This window comes from Pseudopodoces humilis, chromosome 1, assembly GCF_049639895.1.
Source record: "Pseudopodoces humilis isolate 2021_Gansu_Grassland_sample_001 chromosome 1, ASM4963989v1, whole genome shotgun sequence".
Lineage (NCBI taxonomy): Eukaryota > Metazoa > Chordata > Aves > Passeriformes > Paridae > Pseudopodoces > Pseudopodoces humilis.
In genome coordinates, this window is record NC_142200.1 from 113,776,692 (window position 1) to 113,797,928 (window position 21,237).

The 21,237-nt window shown below is 39.0% G+C and overlaps 1 protein-coding gene across 8 annotated transcripts in view; it reads left to right on the plus strand.

Annotated features, from left to right (window-relative positions):
- Nucleotides 1-21,237, plus strand: part of THRB (thyroid hormone receptor beta) — a 157,094-nt gene that overhangs the window by 44,486 nt on the left and 91,371 nt on the right. Inside the window, exon 3 of one of the 8 annotated variants that reach the window (XM_014248394.2) lies at nt 3,702-3,810. The exons of the other annotated variants lie outside the window; for them this stretch is intronic. The gene's annotated coding sequence lies outside the window, so the exon portion shown is untranslated. The remainder of the gene's footprint in view (nt 1-3,701; nt 3,811-21,237) is intronic. 8 annotated transcript variants of the gene reach the window in all.

Sequence of the window (21,237 nt, forward strand, 5' to 3'; positions counted from 1 at the left end):
TCTGGATTTTGAATTCAGGAATGATTTAAACTAAAACAGGAACAGCAAGAAAAGCATTGCTGAGAGCCTTTATCTTAGCAGAACAGGCTAGCAAAGTGACACCCAGAGAGTGATAAGATAGTTCCTTGATAAATACAATAAGGAAGGGGCTGGTACAGAGGAAAGCTGGTTAATAAAACTAAACAGTGGTGACACATGAACAAAGTTAGTAACAGATATCAATTTTAGCAGAAAGCCGTCAATTGACTCTGAAACTAAAGTTAGATCATTCATGTTTATAGAAGCAGCATTCATCTCAGCTCACACTTTCTAAATGGGTTCGTGAACGTGACCTGTTCTTAACCAGGCACAACATCAGTTTTGTGAGGAGCTTCAGAGATGATCAGGAGGATTTGCACTTTCCTTTTGAATGCCTTAGCTTCTGAAGAGCCAAATGCAACATTTTTGGAAAGGACTGTGCAGGGTATTTGGCAGTTCTCCTCCAGCGTATCATCAGTCTTTCAGTGGTCATCCTATACTCATGAATCCTTTCCTCTTCAGTTACAGAATTGTAGAATCATAGAGTGATTTGGGTTGGGTCTTTCACTAGACCAGGTTGCTCAAAACCTCATCCAAAATGTCCTTGAACAGTTCCAGGGATGGGGCATCCATAGCTTCTCTGGGAAACCTGTTCCAGTGTCTCACCAGCCTCACAGTAAAGGATTTCTTCCTAAACTACACCTACCTTCTTTCAGTTTAAAACCCTTCTCCTTATACTGCATGTCATTGTAAAAAATCCTTCTCCAGATCTCTTGTAGGACCCCTTTAAGTGCTGGAAGGTGATCTGAGGTGTCCCCAAAGCCTTCTCCAGTTCTGCCCTTTAGATTGTTGAGAGTTGATGTTGTATATGTTCTCCATGGTCTCCATCACAGGTGCTGTGCTGCTTTCCTGGTTCAGCTTCGTAGGAAATCATGGCCACACAGCAAGTTCACCTGAAGGAGCTTGTCTCTGGGGAGTGTTGTGTCACACTGTGTCAAACTGTTGCACTATTTTTTTCTTGGTTTGCCCTCTTGCTGGAGCAGGATTTCATGTAGACCATTCAAAATGCATGTTAGTGTAATATTGGGAAATGTTTTGTTTGTGTGTGACTCCATGTGAATGTGAATTGACAACCCCAGCTTGTGAAAGAAGGTAATTTTAATGTCTTTCTTATTATTTTTGTTGGCCTTTACGTATTTCTATAAATACTGTGTAGTTTAATATATGCCAGACTGATGAATGTGGAAGCCCTCCATGTCTCTAAATGAAAACTTTCAAATATAAATAGCTTTAATACTGTAAACAGAAAAATCTCTATGCTGTATTTATCACTGACCCCTGTTTTTTTCCGCTTCCATTGCATCTCCCATTTTATTTTTAGTGATGCTTACTTAAAATAGTTTCCCTGCTTTCCTGTTGGCCATTATATGGCCACTGTGGAATCCAAGTGATTTCTAAGCCAGATAGTAAGGAAAGTGTTCCTTACTTGAGCAGTGTGAGGCTGAAGGTCTTGTCTGTTCAGACCTTCTTCACTGATGGCATCAGCTTTGTCTGTTTGATTGAGTTTGTGTACATATTCTTTATCTGGTTTCAAAATGTGATTCCAGTATCCTTCAGGACCTCCTGTTCTTCTTTGATGTTATTCTATGTCCCCCTCATAAGATGGTAGCTCTGGTTTTGCTAACTTACTAAAGTCATACTCTTCACAAAAGTCACTATGTTGGCAGCCCGTAACAATTTTTTTTTTTCTAATTTAATTAGTTTTACAATACTGATGTGTTGTTGATCACCTCAGCTGCACACAAAGTAATTGGAATAGCTTTAAGTTTTGGTGGCACTCAGCTTTGACTTCAGTGTTGAAACTGCAGCTTCCTGTGCAGTTTTAATTTGTGCTATTAGATCCTTCTCCCCCTTTTTGTGTGTTAATAGATACATAATTTAAGGTAGGGTTGAATGTAGTGTAAGCCGCATTACTGTTTGTTAGGGGTTGCAGGCCACAGTTGTCTTCCAACACTACTTGTTTGAAGAGGCTGCAAGGGCATCACATGGTTCTTTTGTCCTGAAGTGTCTCAAGGAAGGGTAGTGTGTGTCTGTAAGGACCTGCTGATTATCTGTATACTGCTCAAAATGACAGATGAAGTGTAGAAATGCAGTTATTTAAGGGAAATCAGTTGATTTCTTGTAACTCTGCCTGCATGCTTTGGTCTCAGCCTGAAACACTGCTGTGGGAAGGAACAGGAAGGAAGCAAGATAGGAATTCTTATGGCAAAGAAGTTGGAAACAGGTAGGACAAGTGGACAAGTTTTGTGCGCACATCACCAGTAGCAAAAGGTTTCCTGGCACTTCTGAGGCAGCAGTGGCTCTGTACCAAGAGAAACGCTTCTCCTGCGTCATTTTCCAGCAACCAGGAGCTGTGTCTGTAGGGGCAGATGAGCTGGGCCCAGGATGTACCTCAGACATGTCAAGGTGCTTGGTACCCTTCCTTGTGGTGTTAGTGGGGTCCCAAGAGCAGCAGGTCTGGGAGCTGATGTGATGAGATGGAGTGACAGGTGATGTTCCTGTCTCTGCCCCAGCCTGTGCTGCTGTAGTCATTGCCATGAGACCACCTGTACCTTGGACTTCTTGCAGCTCTGGAGGAGCAAAGACAGGAGCAGAAATGTGTTCTGTCATCTTTGAGAGGTGGAGGAGGCATTGCTGCTTGTCAGATAGGAAATCCCCAAAATGGCCAGCTACTACTCATGAACTAAAACTGTTTTCCTGCCCTCATCAGGCAGAAATATTTTTTCCTGCCAGTAGGCCATCATGAAGATTCCTTAACTTTACATCCAAGCAGACTGCTGTTGCATCCAGCAAATGGCAGATAAAATGGTCTGTGTTCATGGGACTCTGAGACTCTGGGGAATCCTGGACTCATTTAACCATCAATCTTTATGCTTTGAGGCATGCCAGCATCTGCAAGCTTCTTGTTAGTTTTAAAAGCGATTGATGTAATTTTATTTTTATGCAGCTCCTTGAGATGCCTATTGAGAAGGACTCTTAAAATAGGTATAATTTAATGGGCTGTTCAGATTTCTCATTAATTTGCTTGTCTTTACTCTTACCCAGAGGTAAAACACAAAAGCTACAGAGGGAGGAGTTTGGAATAAAATGATAGAAAAGGGGGCTCTGAAGTAAAGACATTTAGTACTGAGGACTAAGACTAGCAGTGGAGGAAACAGAACAGGATGTTCGGAAAGTCCAGGCCCTTTGGCATGAGTTAAGGAGCTTGGAAAATAAGCAGGGCTACAGTGAATTTGTGAAACAATGTTTGTCTTCCTAAACTGAATACTGGAAAGGATCCATTTCACACTTTGCCTTTGCCAGCACCCTGATATCTATTGCAGCACTCATCTTCTGGCCTCTTTATTTTCAGAGAAAAGTTTGACTTTGTGTTTAGAAGTTATTTGTGCTTCCTGCTTTCTTATGGTGCTAACACGATCATGTTGTGGCTACGGGGATAAACTGTGGAGTCTTAATCTTTGGTCCTGCTGTGCCACCCTGTTTCTGATGTTTGTATTTTAACTTCAGCCATGGGCTTAAAAAACTCCACTTCCACTTTACTTCACCACTTCTTTGTCTGCATGGGTAAATTAATCAGGGCCAGGACTTGTATCTTATGATTGTCCATATTGTTTAATTTCTAGCACATTCCATGACATGATTTTGGTCCGTGCCAACTAGCACACTCCCAGATGACAGCTGTGGCAGGATGGCGTGGGAGAGAGACTGTTCTCAACAGGCATTATTGAAGAGGTAACCATGTTTTGCAGGGGAAAACGGTGTAAAGGTGTGGATTGGAACTTGCTTTGCCTTTCTCCCCAAGCCTCTGGATTCTGATATATTTTATGCACTAGGACCAGTCTCTCTCGCTCTTAGCATTTGCAAAAGATACTGAAATACAAACTTTTGCTTTCTCATTGCATCGCTAGGTGCTATTATCCACAAAAACACCAAGCCACCTCCTCCTTCTCCCTGTGGGCCATCTGCTCAGGCTTACAGCAACACTTCCATAGTGATAAGATCTTTTGTCTTTGAATACGAGTCAGGTTAGGGGCACAACTCAAGTTTTATGTCAAGCCAGTTCACAACAAAACCAGTCCCTCTGAACCCGAGTGAGCTTTCCAGAGAGTGGTCTTCCATCGTGCAGCGTATTTGCACACACAGGTACAGCAGTAGCTCACTTAGCCAGTGTTGTCACAGGCCCACAGCAGCAAGTTAGATAAGTAATTGCTGTTCTGGTATGTATGTATTTGCTTATCACACAGGGTCATGATGATTGCACATACAGATTGTACATTTGCTCGCACACACGGATTTTTTTTAATTTCACACCTATAATTCACTCTTCAGGCTTTGTTTGTTGCACTTTACATGAAAATAGGGAATGTTTACTTTCCCCTGTGGGATTTCTAGTTTGTGAAGCCCTCTGCAATTTTTTGTTGTGTAAGGGATCATTGAATTTCAGAGCATTGCTGATGCTTTGGCTGAATGTGTTTTTCCAAAAATTGTCTATATAAGGTGCACCTCTATATGAAATATTCTTTATAAACCTTAATTGCTCTCCTTCTGACTACATTTTTAGTGCCTGAATTTTCAGTTGCAAATGGAGATATTATTAAAACCATAGTCTTCCTCTTACCCACTGTTGCAAATATTTTTTCATTTAGGTAGTACATGGTGTGATGTTTGTAGGACATACATCAACAGCAGCTACAGGCTGCACAGACTTGGGTTTTTGTCTTGAAAATGACAGGATTAGCTGCATAGTGAGCCTGTATCTATCATCAAGATTTAAGCTCTTGAGCCTGTTGTTGGTGCCACTGGAGCAGCAAAGGAAGAAACCACTGCTGAGTCACTGGACTAACCAGTGTAGGTTTCTTCATCGTAAGAATCTGTGTACAGCGCTGTTATCAAGGGGATTAGAAACACTGAGCAAAAGGGATTTTGTTGGGGTAGTGCTGGGTGAAATGGTGCTTTTACAAACTGGTGTGGTGGGCAGGTTTGAGGCTAGTGAGAGCCATGATGGTGACAGTCACAGAAATTGTTAGGAAAAAGAAAGGCCGCGAGAGGTGCAGGGTCTCCTGTGTAAACTCTGTTAACTGTTGTTGCCAGTCTGTGCACTCCTCTCCGTATTCATTAGCTGAAGAGACTGAAAAGTCAGTCTGGAAGAGATTGTGCTGACTACAAGTTTCTGTAGCCTTTGGTGGTGCCAGCTGCAAAAATAGGCAAATCCGGCTGCAGTGGAAGGGCGTGATGGGGCAGCTCCAGCCCAACTGCTACCCTGGAGGCGTTTTGGAGGCTTTGGCTGGAAGCCGTGAAATGCATCTCCCAGGGGAGGACTGCACTGCAAACAGATCTTGCCCTTCCCTGTCGTTGGATTCCTTTGGCAGTAGGCAGAACACCTAAACATATTTATGGTAAACTGCAGTGATTTTTGTGCCCCTCTTTGAGATGGACATGAGCTTTGCATTGTGTTCGTTAATTCATCTCACATATGACCCTTTCAAAAGGTCTCGTTATAGCAGCCGTTCATTAGTGGTGGCATTGTGCCTGGATGAAGGCCAGGTGAAAACATGTTTCTCAATTTCTCACTCTTACATGGCCTGAACCAAACATTAACAGCTCCCCATTGATTTAAGTGGCTCTTGGTTGGATCAAGCCTACTCTGTTTCAGGAATCAAAGGACTGGAGGACTAGTTCCTATTTTTCCTTGGAGTTTAGCTTTCTTAAAGAGGAGAACTGAAAGATCCTCTGCACCCCATCCTCAAGGAATACCTTTGAAATAGGATACTTGTTTACATGTATAAAGAGGTTAGCATTAAAAGTAACTTAGAAGTAATGAAATAAACTTTTATGTGTGCTTTAGAGGACTTTCTCTTTTCCAGCAGAATTGTGGTCCTTGGTAACTTGGTCAACTCTGTGTAGGAAAGATGTTTCTAAGAAGGGGTTCATGTACAGGTTAAAAAAACCCACTGAACAAAACAAGCTTTCTGCTGAAAAATGAGTTTAAAAAAACATAAAACTGCTTTATCAGTTATAATTTGATGCGCTTTTTTTTTCAGGGAATAATTATTTTTCTTGTTCATCTTATTTACTTACTTTTCATAGGAAAGGGAGAATTTGGGGATCACTCAGTAAACAAGAAATCTCAATAAGAGCCAATCATTGCTTAAGGCAGCAATTGGACCACAGCAAATGTAGGCAGGCTGGTGTTAGCTCCCATGAACTGTAATGACACTTAGATTGTTGCTGAACTAAGTATGCAGGTCAATGGGTAGGTCTCTGCATCCCATACTGGAGCTCTTACTGCTGTATGATTCACTGCTTTTAGGACCTGCATTAGTAAGATTAAAGTCAGTGCTGCTTTGCCTGCCTAGCTCCTTCCTGCAGGGAATGCAGGAGAAAAATACTTGTGAAATCCCGAGCACGCAGGAAACAAAGGGGAGATCCATGCTTGCCTTGCTGCAGTGATTTTGAGGCTTTTCTACACTTTTCCTGTGGGACAAATTTCTGTGCTGCCTCATTTTTGTTGGTGTTGTTCAGACATCAGTTATTCAGTTCCTACCCTTGCGCAAGTGCCAAAAATCACAGATGTGGAAATCTTGGACACTGTGATTTTTCACAGCATTCATGACAAAAAGACAGTTGGCTTCAGAGATCAGAGGCATCTTGGAATATGAAAAAAGCTCTTTTAAGTGTATTCTTCCTTTGTAAAGGCAGTTGCTCGTTCAGACCGCAGTCAAGTGTGAGTACCCTCAGCTGGAACCCGCTGCTGCAGTGTGGTCTTGCTCCTGTTTGCAGTCAACGGGGTTGTTCGGGCCACTGCAGCTCATTACCCAGGCTTTTCATCAGCTGCTGAGCATCATTTGTTTTTTGGAGTTTACTCCCTTAAAAATATGGCAGTCATCAGTAGAAAACCAACTGAAATGAGAAGTGCTGGACTTGTTTTCTATGTTAGGTATCATGTGGTTCTATGGCAAATAAAAGGTATCGTTTATTTAGTTTTATTCAAACAAATAATTTGCAACAGCTGGTAAGGAAGGGGAGCAGCCATGAGCTGAAAATAAAATTTACGGCACAATTCTGTGTATGTTGTCGGGGAATCATTCCCATGCAACCCAGTAATGGCGCAGAGATTTCAGGGATTATGTTCGGATTAAATGTCATCAAGAGCTGAGCCTTGGCAGTATGCCAGGAAGGTCATATGAGGAAAGTCCCAAACTTTTACACTCAGATAAAATTGTGTTCTGCTTAATAATCATAATACACTGCAAATCTTAGCACCAATAATGACTTAAGTTAGGAAATCTCATCATAATTTTATTTTTAGAAAATTTATTATTTAGTTTAGGGTCAGGATTTTTCGCTGCTTTTTTGGGATTTAAGACTATGTCAGCAATTTTTTTTTGGAGTGTACAGGTTTTTTCTTGGTAGCATGACATTAAGAAACTTTAGACCAAAGCTTCTACAAGTTTTAAAATTTGAAATTTTTCATTTTGAAGTTAAACATGAACAGCAATAGCCTGCCAATATTATCCACAAATATTATTATTTCCCAGAAACATTCCCATTATTTTTGAGAGGTCTAAAATGCTGTAATTCCATGGCATTTATGGAAGATTGCTTTATTATTGGGAGGGATTGAGAAAATAGTTACGAATGCATAGTTGAGGTTTGCTTTTTCTTTTATTTATCTGTGGATGGTCATTCCAAAATACCTATGGAATTATGAAGGAATATGCTGACAGTCTAATACTTCATTGAGAATGTCTCATTTTGGTTTTAATCTGATCTGTTTACAGTAGATTGGTTTCAATTATGGAAGGGAATTCTTTCCCTAGGGGATATCTATACATGGAATTGTAGAGCCTTAGCTATAGCACTTGAAATAAACACTCTTTTGATCTACTTGCCATCTCTGAAAAAAAAAAAAAACCGCTGAAATTATTTTAAAAGTGATTTCTTGAATCTCTTAAGTGCTCTTAGATATGATCCTACTATGCATATACCTAAGGATATATGATATTTTTTTCTGTATCATTTCATTTGCTGCCTGGCACTGACCCCAGCAGTGGGCACACCCTTTCCTGCTGCCCTTGGTGGGCATCGGGTGCTACGGAGAGAATTGTCACCAGACTTTCTTTTGGGTGCAACCAACCTCCTGAATCAAACCAAAGCTGTTGAATTTGATTTACCAGTGAGCTTCAACAAAAAGGGAGCAAAAATTGGAGTCATTAGCTAAAGCAGTGATGAGACTCTGGATTCAGGGCTCCACCTTTATTTTCTGGTTATATTTGCATCCCATATTTGTAAGCCTTATTTTAGGTATACCGTATATACTTAAGTATGTGTTTATATACCAAATTATGCATATGTGTGTACACATATGTGTTTGTGCATGCTAAAGTTTATTTTCCCCTTCCTCCTCCTCTCCTCTTTGCTCACCTTGCCTGCTGCAGTGAGGCACCAGACCAGGAAGAAAATTGTTTTAGTTGAGGAGGGCCAGCATTGCAATGGGAGAGCCTAATCATCTTCAGTTCATTGAAGTGTAGAGGTTGGGAGATAACAATCAGAGTTGTCAGATTCTGGTAGGGGTCACAGTGATAACAGTGGGGTCAAAAGTCAAACTGAAAAGCACCAGGAGATGTGGCTGGGTGAAGCAGCAGGACCCCAGGCTGGGCGCCAGGCTCCTGAGGCAGAGGTGCTGCCAAAATTTGCAGAACAACTGATTCAATTAGTTTGTTATTTATGAAGGGTACCGTATGCAACCCTCAACATGTCAACAGTTCTTTAAAGTGAAGATGTAAGAAATTCCAGTTAGAAGTCAGTCCTTTAAATACTATGAATAAACAAAGTAAATTTGTTATATCAATAAACTTAAAGACCTCATGTTGTACCATTAATTTGTCCTGAATTATTGATAGGATTTTTTCCATTACTTTTCTAGACCTTTATTTAAACTACATTCAGTAGAATTTTACCATCCTACAACCCCAGACACACAGTAATAAATCAACCCTTATTTCCTTATTTGCTTGAAGCTAATATGACAACAAATAGTCTGTTCACATACATTATTTCTTTGTACTACATCATATGCAAATATTCCAATTATTATCCTTTTATCTCTATAATATTTTAACAGCAAGATACAACATGTTTCTCTGATAAACTGAGTTGTGTAAAATCAGCTTTCACATCTACATAATGCTTTAACAAAACATTCCCTCTATTCCAAGTTACAATGTGTGTTCATCTTGGGAATATCCTCATAAAGAAACTTAATTTGCCTTATTAAGAAACACTTGTGTATTCTCATAAGTTTCAATTTTTTTATTTTTTTTTAATAATAATTTTATCACATTTTGGACTCCTGCCTGCCCAGGCTGCCTGGGGCTGGCAAAGGTTTGGTAAGTTGAATTCTGCAATTAATTTTTGTTTATAAAGGATGTAGCTTGACTTCCTTGCACCATTTTTTTTTCTCCCCCTTCTGTGAATATTTATGTAACTGGATGTTTACTTTCCAGTATTAATCCTTGAGAATGATGACTTTCCCTCCAAAGCTGGTAGGACCCTGAAAACCTGACGTTACCTCAGCAGGGCTCATCCAGCTTCGTTCCTGTGCAGCGCTGTGTCACCAGCATGTTTTTTTAAGCAGGATTGTTCCGAGGGCCTGTGAGATCCCTTGGCACGGGGCAGCCTCCCTCCCCCTGTGTGAGTGGCTGTGTCCCAGTGCCTTGCTGGGACAGGCAGGAGTTTCAGTGCCCACAGTGTCACAGGGATGGCCATGGCAGGTGCTCTGCTGGGTACCTGGGCGATGGAGGTGACCCGTGTGTGCTGCCCACCCAGCTGGGTTGAGTATCCAGAGTTGAGTATCAGGTGCTTAGGGCTGTGTGAGGTTTCACTGATTGTATTCTGAAGTATCTGAAGTGTTTTATCCTAATGTGTAAAGCAAAACATGCGGGGTATGTCTCCCCCTTTCCCAAAGAAGGGGAAGAGAAACACATAATGATAGAAGAAATAATTTCCTCTTAACTCTGGATGTACTGTCTCGAGGCTTTTTATAAAACCAAATAGCATTACTAAGCATCTCTTTGCTGGAGGGGTGTGAAATAGCCAGGTGTGCTTTGTGTAAAAGCAAGTGATTGTAGCCTGAAACATCGCTACAGACACTCCATGAGTCAGATCATTCATGACTGCAATAACAAGATTATTCATGACAGGCTCCTCATTGTGACAATGGTCCTTTGTTTGAAGTCTGCACTGTGTATGTGCTATACTTCCGATTTGAAGATTCCTTCTCTGCTAGAAAACAGCATTGCAGCAGGGAACCAGTAGTGAAAATCAGTGCTGCTAAGTTCAGGATGTTACTCAGTGCTGGAAATAATTGGGAAAGTTCATAGTTGAGTTAAAAGCTGTAACCATGAACTTCACTGGGATGGTACTACTTCCTGTTGGTCCTGAGGTAGGTTTTTAATTTCATTTTTAGCGAGTTCGTTTTTGATTTTGTGGGTTTTTTAAAACTCTTATCTTCTGATTAGAACTGGTTAAATACTGCCAAGAGAGTTTTGTTGCTCACGATCATGTAAGAGGTGTTTTTTCTTGATAGTGCTGGTCCTTATGTCCACAGCCATTTTGTTTAAGGAAAGGAAGAATAAAAGCACAGCATTTCTTTAGTGTTCAGTCAGGTTAATTTTAAATTCCCCCTTATTCTTAATTTTTTCATGAAACGATTCTTGTCCCCATTATATAACTTTTATGGGGTCCCTATGTTAAGAGGTGATTACCTCCCGCAGCAATGTGATTACACTTTGTGGTGGAACCACGACCTGGGTGTTTTTGACTTAGGTGCTAGAATATGGCTTGGATTTGTCTCCTGTACACCTGGGTGGTCAGGCTGAAACCAAGGTGAGATGTGCTCCAGGTCTTTCCCGCAAGTGGAGCATCCTTTTGTGATCTTCCTGTGCCTGGTGCACAGAGCAGCTGGGAAGTTCATCCCTGGTGAGGAGGGCTGGGGAGCAGGGGCTGCTGGAATCCTCCTGCTCTTGAGGAATCCCACAGAGCCCACAGGCAGCTCTGGTGGCTGCGCTGAGAGGGGGCAACCTCTGCCACCCCTGGGAAGATGATGATGGTGAGTCGGGGATGACTTTTGGGAAAATGGAGACACCATCCCAGTGTGGCAGCAGCACCTCAGAGGGAATCACCAGAGGTGTTTGCTGCAGTAGTAGAGTTGAAAATAACCGTGTTTCCCATGGTTAGCAGCTTGTAAGGAAAACACAGAGCAAAGTCAGTTCTTGAAAAGCTCTGAAACTAAAATGCTGCTTTAGATTTTACGTCTGATTCCAGCTTTTGTCCTTGAAGCTCAGAAGTTTCCTGGTGTTTTCTTTTGAAACTGAGCTGTTTCATGCAAGGGAAACAAGACTAAAATAAATACAATGCAAGCATTACAGGGACTCTATCTTCTATTTGGGCATGTGATTTTTAATTTTTTCTCAAAATTAATTAAAATTAATTAATAATTAATTTCCCCCAAAATTAATTATTATATTCTACAGCAGAAGTTGTTTGGATTGTTATGGATGTTAACTATGAATTTGTCCAGTATAAATTTGAATTCCAGGTCATTTTGTTGCAAGTTTGCAAAAACATTTATTTGCTCATTTTCAGAAATAAAATAGAAGGAGTTAATTGTTTGACAAGAAGAATAAAGCATTTGACTATTCTGTATTGTGTGGGATTGTTATGACAGACCTCTTTTGGTTGCACAGCATTCAAATTATACATCAGTAGGGTAATGGTATATTATGTCATCTGTTGGTACTTCTACAAGCAATTTCATTACCTCATTAAAAATTTACAGTGATCTGAAAGGCGCTTTGTGATAGATATAGTAATAATTATGCACGTGTGATTTTGTATAGTGTTATGTAGATGTACATTTTCTGCATCCTGTAGCAAGAAATAGACTACTATTGCTCTTGAGATACTTGCCAGGTAATTGAATATAAAACCTGAATTTTTACTGAAGTTTTTAGTATTTGGATTTTAGTCGTTTCAGTTGCAGCTGACAAAAATGCTTTCACTGGTATTGGGAAGATAATCAAATTGAGTTTGCTGAAATGGAGATAATTTTTTTGAGACTGATTTATTTACAAATGAGATAAAATGGGAATGCAATAATACTTTTTGCTCTAAGCAGTTAAAGGGAGCAGTGTTCACTTATTACCCTTTCCACGCATCTAGATCAGGGCTGCTTAAATTGCAGGTTTGATTTAGGCTTGAACCATGAGCATATTTGACCTTGCTATGATTACGTTAACTTTCCCTGATGGTGTTGGAAATGTGGCAATGTCTTGCTGCTTTTTCCAGTTTTCTTTTTTCTAGGATTTACCATTCCTAGGTGTCAAGGTTTTGCATGAGTCTTGGATAGCCATGAGGATGCAGATTCATCTCACAACAAACAGCTGAATAGCCCTTAGTAAATAAACTGAGTAACGCAGATTAATACAGTGTTATCTTGTTATTTACTGCAAAAGATTATTTTCTTAATGAAAAGAAAAAAAAATAAACTGCAGAATTCTGTTGTCAGTGAACTTTTGACAGTTTTATAAAAATTGTTTTCTATGAAAATATATAAATTTCTATGAAAATGTATAAAATCTTTGTTGTGACCAGAACTTAGTTACCTAGTTTAATAGGTATTAATGTAATTTTTGCTATGCTATGCTTGAGGAAGTCCTAGGAGCTTACATTATAAGGATTATGAATGTCAGAAAACAGGTTGGGAGTGAGGGCTATTGGCTTCTGACATAGTCCCCATGTGTAAAAGTGCAAAATGAACAATAATTATATTGTGACTATGATGACATGTAAGGTGCAGTTGTTGGGATAGGAAAAGGTCTCCTTGGAGTTGCTAAGTATCTGATTTCAGTTTTCTTATTTCTTCTTATGTTTTCAGAAGTTCACAGATTTGCAGTTAAAGTTTTATAGCAAACACCAGGTTTGAAATTATTCAGCAGAACTACTGAAGTGTAGTTACTCCGTGTACACAACAGAGGAAAAATCTTGACAAGAAAATCCTACCATTTCCAGTTTCCACAAAACTCTTAAGAGTCACGTGAAAATATTTTTAAATTGTTTGACAGTGCCATTCAAAAATGATATGTTTTGTACTCCTACTTATTAGCTCAAGCACAAGCAGATAATGATAATTCTTAGACCTGTGATTATTCATTGCTAAATTTATTAATAATGGTACTCTTTCATTCTTGTATGGTAGCTTTCCAAAGCAATCTCTGTAGTGAGAAGCAGCCTGCTCATATTTTCTCTTTTACCATCATATTGGTCTCCTTTTTCACTTTTTCTTTTTCTCTTTCTTTTTCTTTTTTTCTTTTTCTTTTTCTTTTCTATTTTTCAGTTAATTATTGTATAAAAAAGGACATGAACTTTTAATATACAGGCTTGCTAGGGAAGAGAATGGAGGGAAATAAGATAAATTAGCCTAAAAGCAAATTGAAGTCTAAAATTGAAGTAAAGTTCTTAACTGAACTGGACTTTGAAATATTTACCTAGATCGGTAATGATTTCCTCTTTGAGCACTGTAAAAAAAAAGAAAAAAAGGAAGTTTGAATTTATTTGCCTAAGGTTGAAGCATATCATTTTTAGATATATGTCACTGTTATCTGTGGATTATTCAGTGGTTAATATGTAACAATCATTCTTTATAGTGGTCAGTTTATTTGTATCAAAATTTGCTCTTTACAATCTTCACAAATGTTGAGTAAAGAGGAGGAGGAGAGATTTATTTTCTTAATGTGGTGGAATTAAAAAAAAAAAAGCTCTACCATTAAACCTGTTTTAGGACTGTTTAGAGGAGATTTCTTACACCTGCTTTCAACAATATTTTATCCAAAATCATCTTTTCCACTTCTCTCATTTTTTTCTCAGTCTGCAATAACTATACCACAGGGGTGTCTTCACTTCCTTCTGAACTTCTCCTGGGCTTGGGGTTACTCTACCCATACACAGAGACCTCAAAATACTTGTCCACTGAAGTGTTTTTTTTCAAGACCTCTGGAAATCAGTCTTGCCCCGAGACTGAATTGGTTCATTGTTCAGTTCAGCACTAAGTAAACAAAGCATCTTCGTATTTAATAGGAATGGAAATATATTTCCATGCTCGTGAACTTCTACAGAGAAATCCATTTGCTCAGTCTTCAGTGTAACAACATTGTTGACACAATTTCTGGATTCTTAGCATCCTTTTTTGACATTACCGGAAGAATTTGGAATATGTGGTAAAGGCCAGTGCACCACACCATAATGAGGCTGCATTTCCCTCTTTTCCTCTATCTGAACAATTCTGACTTGGAACAGGTGATGGTACCATAGGAGTAAAGTATTTAAAGTTAAAATGTGAAGAGGGGCTGTTTTAATAGTTTGTCCAGGAGACAATGATATTAACTCCTCTGCATGTGCACACCCTTCTTAATCACTGAAAATTTCTTAAGGAATTTCTGGGTTAGTGTGAGAGCTTGGCTGTAGACCTGGAGTAACTGAACTTCAAAGCTGGAAAAGACCTGAAATTTATCTGATGGATTGTCATCTGTTCACAGAGATGACCTAGATCAAAACTTTATCTGTCAGAAGGGTTTAAGAACAAGTAAAAGCAAATTTAATTCAGTTTTTGAACTTTGTTTAATTTTGTTGGACTGTTGCACTTGGAAGGATCCTGGCCAGCCCATTTACAACAGCACCAAAGCAGGGAATGATCAAGACAAATATCTTAGTAGGCAGAGTCACAGAAACCTTTTGGAAGCATCCTTTAATCTGGTGGTGTGGCATGTGTGGAATCCCCCAGGGGTTATTGTCATTGACTACTCCCACGAGAGTCCTGACAGAGAAGGTTTTTCAACACCAAATGTGAATCATGAAGTGTGCCTTTGATTGATTGTAGCCTCTTGTCTGGGGATGTAATTAATGCCTCGGTTCAGCTGCCAACACGCTGATGCCCAGTGATACTTGAGATGTCACAGAGGGTGTCCCCCTTGGCCTCCAGCAGTGGCCCTCGAAGGAAGGGTATCTCTGTGGGAGATACCTCGTAATGTTGGGATGGTACTTAGAAACAGGCAGTTGAAAAGAAAGCCTTTCTGTCAGGAGAGCCTTGTGTTATTTGGATTTGTATGAGAATTTGAGATTTTTTCCATTTTCAGCCTTTTGCGTTTTACTTTTTCCTCTGTTATAAATAAAACTTAAGTGTTCCTGTAGAAGAGGACTAGATTGACAGCAAAGATACAAACCACTTCTCACAAGGAAAGAATTGTTAGTCTTGGTCTTCATGATGTGTAATAATGGCCAAATGATAGATAAAAATATAGTATTTTTTCTTTAGTCTTTTTGATGCAGAGATTAGCGAATCATAAATTATTTTCTGTTTTGGCTGCTGATATCCTCATTATAAAACTGAAGGGTTCTTAGGGCAGTTCAGCGACACTTTCAAAGTGTTTCCTCTTGGATGAGATCCAGAGGATTCCAGCATGGTCGTTTTGGCACAGTTGGTTGGTTTTATAAAACAGGTGTCTACATGTATGTAATAAATCCAGTTATGCTGATAAATCTGAACAGATAATTGAAAAGTGTGTGTTACAGTGAACAAGGCTGGTAATTTACCATGTCAGTAAAGCAAAATATAAGCAACATTTCTGTAATGTGTGTAATGTTCAGTAATTCTGTAATTTAATGGCTCCATTGTGTGAGCCATTTTTAAATTCCTGTTCAAGATGTTCTTGATCCAGATGTTCATATATTTTATTTTATTACTAGGTGCCTTTCAGTTAAAATCTGAAAAACTGATTCTCTTTTTGCTTTACAGTGGTACCAGCCAGTCCATGACAAAGGATATAAAATTAATGAGGAAATGGAGAACTGAATCATACACATTAAAAATATATGTAGTAAATGAAAATCACCAGTAGGTTTGTATTACCAAAGAGTTGCTTTTCCAGGTGATGTTCCAGTCTATTCTTTGAAACCAAAAAAGCTTTTTAATCCTGCTTGTATCACTTACATCAGACTGTTGCTAGCTAAGTTGCTAAGATTCAGCAATATCTCAGATGGTCTGGAAATCTTAGAAAAGCAGACTGGCCATTTTACTGTAATGAATTTCATTATTATCATTGTGATGTTTTGGGCTCTTTTTATGCATTTCCTTCCAAAGTTTTGAAGTCTCAGTCCTTATTTCAGATTAATGTATTGACCTAATTATCACCATATTTATGTGGAGTCCCAAGACCTTCCGAGAAAGGTAGAGGATCTTCAATGTTTTGTAAAGCTCATAAACAGCTGAAAACATTAAGCTCAAAGGCTATAACCTCCATGATTACTGCTACTGAATGAAACAAAGGAAACATTGCAAGGAAACAGTTATATTGCATTTACTGGTTAGCAAAAGTTCTTCTAATACCCAGAGGATATGCTGCAGTTTGGTCTTTGTTCCTCAAGTGTGTGACAGATTTCAAGGGTTGCTTCCAGCTCTGGGAAGAACTAGGACCTTTGACCAAAGATTTCAGAGATGCAGGGAGAACTGCTAAATAAAGTCCTGATTCTGCAGTGATCTGGGATGCATGCTGAAGCTGAGGATCAATCAGTCAGGATTAGTAGATGAGTATCTATGTGGTATAATGTACCTATAAAGTATATCTATATTGTATCTGTACATTCAGGATCTGTGTATGAGTTGATTATTTAAGGGATGTGATTTCCATAACTTACGAAATGATAGTCCAATCCCTCATTCCTTTAAATGCTTTGTTAAAATCCAGCATTCTTAAGAGGCCACCTGGATGAGAGCTGATAAGTGGGATTGTAACAGGCTCTTTTCCCCTTTTTAAGGTGTTTTTTTCTTTGCATAAGCTCTGAGAATAGGTCTGATCCTGAGAAGACTTATCCTAAAAGCCTTTGTTAGGGAAGTGCATATATTGCTCCTGTTGCCTCCCTTCCTCCTGCTCAGGGTATCCAGCTAGAGCTAAGGGTAGCTTGGTGAATTAACAGCTTTTGCACTTTATTTTGAAGCTACTTTCATCATCATGAGTTTAGGAGCACAAATTCCCTTTAGGATGTCTCTGAGCTGCCAGTGAGGGAGCTGTTCAGTACATTGTCTGAAAAAGCAGTTATATGAATCCTCTTCAAACTGGTAAAGAAGTGGTAAAGAACTTCTTTTAAGTCCCCTGATGCAATGATAGTTAATCTATTTCTCTTAGCTGAGTATTATGGGGAGGCTTCAGACCTAAATTCAAATACGTAAGAGAGGATGTGTAGATGAAAGGTTTGACGTCCATGCAAAACACTGTGAGAACAATTTGTGTGTTGTGCTTGGATTCAGCTGTAATTACATTTTGTGACCAAGAGGAGGAAGGAAGTGTGATTTACAGTGTTAAGATTTGGGATGCTTTCCATTAGTTTTGACACTGAAATCAGTATTGGAGCTCTTGTACTGTGTGCTGCAAATCTCCCTTAGATGAAAGTAATATGGAGAGAGCAAGAAAACCATAACATTGATGACCATGCTTATAAGAGTGTTGTGTGATAATCCATTCTAAAAAGTGATGTACAAGTTTGTGTATATTTGTGTATATGTTCTTGGTTTGGGTTCTTTTTTTTTTTTTTTTCTCTGTGTGTGTGTGTAAGCTTAAGATATGCAGCTATTGATTTTTATTTTTTTTTAAGAATTAATGTTAAATTCTATACTTACTGCCAAGTCAACACATGAAATAAAAATAAATGAAACACACACAAACATTCTGCTTACCATTTCTGTGCTCAAAAAGATTTGAGGTTTCATTGCCTCAGTCAGCCAATATGTAATGACCCAGCATTTCTGCTGGTGGACAGGATTGATTTGTTGTGCAAAATTGATGACATTAATTATTCTGCCTGAGCTGTTTTCTTCTGTCTCTGACCAGTACATTGATGGTGGCGTGGGGGTAGGGTTCCAAGGCTTAGGTGCCTGAACTGCTTGCAGTAAATCTCATAAAATCACAGAATATGCTGAGTTGGAAGAGACCCACAAGGTCCAACTCTTGGCCCTGTGCAGGACCATCTCCAAGAGTCACACCATGTGTTTGAGAGCATTGTCCAAATGCTTCTTGAACTCTATCAGGCTTGGTGCTGTGACCACTTCCCTGGCAGCCTGTTCCAGTGCCCAGCCACCCTCTGGGTGAGGAACTTTTTCCTGATATCCAACCTAAATCTCCACTGTCACAGCTTCAGGCCATTCCCTCAGGTCCTGTCACTGGTCACCAGAGAGAAGAGAACAGTGCCTGCCCCTCCTCTTCCCCTCATGAGCCTCTTCATCTCAAGAGGATGCACAGGGTGCATCAGAACATGAGTGTATGTTATGGTTGTTATGCTTGTAGTGTCTTGGACCTTATCTGTATAAGAATATTGGAGGGTTTATGAATATTGAATATGAGTGGAATACTTATTCCAACACCAGCTTTCAAGTGTAACTGGATTGAAATTACTCTGCTTCTGGTTTAGAAGTAGAAAAGTTTTTAGGAACCCTAATTAAACAGAAACAGGGTCTGGATTTATCATCAGGTAGCTGGAGAACAGTCCTATGCTTTTGTCTCATCCACTGCATATATTCTCCATAGTGATATGAGCAATACAGAAGTAGTTTATGTCATCTATTAATGTCTTGTTCTTGCATGGATACAGCCTCAAAGTTACATATTATCTTATTATCATATTATTTAAAACAGTGAATGGAGATGGAGAGCAAATATGAGGCAGACCAGACTAAGGAAGGACGATGCAGCTTTTATTGATACCTCCAGTACACAGAAAGAATTGCACTGCTTTTTGTCAGTGTGAAGTACACACAATACTAGCAAGACTGTTCATGCCAGTCTTGCCTTGGGATTTTTTTCAATCATGATGCACACCCTTTTGTACCAGAAGGGAAAGAACTTAATTAAGTCCTTTACAAATACATGTGAAATACGCAATAAATAAAATCTTGTAAGAGTGCTGCTTAAGGTTACAGTGTTCATATGTCAAGCTCAGAAGAAAAGTCCAATTACAATCCCCAGGCAATGAGTGGTTTATGTTATGTGTGCAGTACAGGTATCATAATAGTTTTCTTCTCTTGATGTATTGGTAATTTACTGAATAGTGGCATGAGCTAGTGATTTGTTTTATGGCTGTCTAAGATCATGGTGTAGTGTTAATGCTTCATATTCTTCAGAATGAAATGGTTTAGATGCCTTCTGTATTTTATTGAGGTCATGTGCTATACATAAATGTATTTTACCTTACTTATTTATCAGTTTTTCATAACTGTATCTGAATTGTTTCAAATACTCTCCTATCCCAAATCATTCAGCTTGTGTTATAGTCACTCAGACACCTTCCTCACAGCTGCCTGTCTTGTATGATCATCTGTGCTTTTATTCTCTGACAGAAAGTGTAATTAGAGAACAATGACTGCTTTTGGTTTGACATACACTAAAAACTTAGGACGGTACTTTAATTTACTGCCGTCATCGTATCCAAGTGTTATAAGTGTCTCTTGTTTTTCTCTAGTTAACTTCCCAGCTCTCTTGGAGGTGAAATGTTCTGTCCATTAGCCATATAAAACGTTGTTGTCTAGGCGGGGAAGAGTTATTTCTCTTAGTCAGCCTAGTGTGGGAATTTGGAGAGACACAATGTAATTAATTATCAAGCTTGAATTTTGGCCAAGGCTCTATTAGAGATGAGAGTTACAGTTTATGAATTTCTTTCATTCTTGTGATGATAGGATGAGCAGGAGGGAGATGAGAGTGGGGTTTTATGCAAACACACAAGTTTGGACTCTTGCTGTGGCAGCGTGTTTCAGTTGTCATCATGTTAAACTGGACTGTTTTATGTGGCTGTGGCAGGAGAATGGGGGGTAAAAATGATAGCACAGCTTCAAATGAAATTGTTTGCAGGGGAAAAAATGGTTAATTATACATAAATCAAGTTCACAAAAACCAACCAGAGCATGAAAGAGCTACAGTGCATGCCCTCTGCTTTTCACAGACTCTTTCCAATTCACTTGGTGCTTTGTGTTGCTTTTCTGAGGCAATTCTTTTCTTTTTATGTGCAGCAATACTCATTTTGTCATAGTTTGTTGATGGTAATTTTGGGACCAGATCTAGCAAGTTTCTAGCAGGCTGTTTAGCAATTAGATCAAATATATAAATCAAGAAGTTGCTGCATAATTTCTATTTTTATTCCTCTGTCATGTCTAGAGTTAATTTTGTAGGGAAGGGATAATCACAGAGACAAGTATTAAGACTGAATACATACAGAACTGAAGGGGAGGAGAAGTTATGTGTCCACCAAGGCCATTTTTCTGCTGTGTTGTTGGGAGCATATTCCACATCAGCCAGCACAAAAGGAAATAGGCTTATGCAATGGAGAAACAGGACTGGAGAGTTGATGATCTGTCTTTGACAAATACCTGTCTTGTGAATTTTCAGTTGTGCTCCTTTTTGCCATTAAAATTCTTCAAATGTTATCTAATAGTTTATATTAAAATGATGGAAGGAAGTAATTCAAGGTTCTAACTTTTCAGAATCTCTTGCTTTTATGAATTTGTCTTCTTAAATGCATAGTATGGCAAGTTCTAATATGTCTCGGTTCTTAAATAATAAGAAAATAATAATTCACAGAGAATGAGATCTGTTTTTCTCCTAAGGAAATGCTTGCATTCTGAAAAGATTGTAATGGTGTGCTGTGTAATGGCTCCACTGTCCTTGTAAAACAAGATGTACTTTGTCCTGTTAAAATTAGAACTACTACTTAAGAGATGCCACACTTACTATGAAATTGCAAATCGTCTCTCCTGGAAGAAGGTGATTTTCCTTGCTGAAGGAAAGTTGGCATTGATAAGGATATAATCCATGAAAATAGTGTTGTCACAAATGGATATTAAAGTTTCTATCTGTGGGAATAAATAATACTGTAGGGGGTAGGAAGAAAAGCAGGGTGCAAATGAGCAGCCAGTGTTCTTCTCCATCTGCTGCCTTTAGGACTAATTCATCACATAACCAGCTAGTTGTGCAATGTCGAATTCACTGTTGAAAGGAGAACAGGTGAGTGAGATAGAGAATGAGCTGAAAATTGAAAGAAAAAAAAATCTGTGTATCTTTCAAA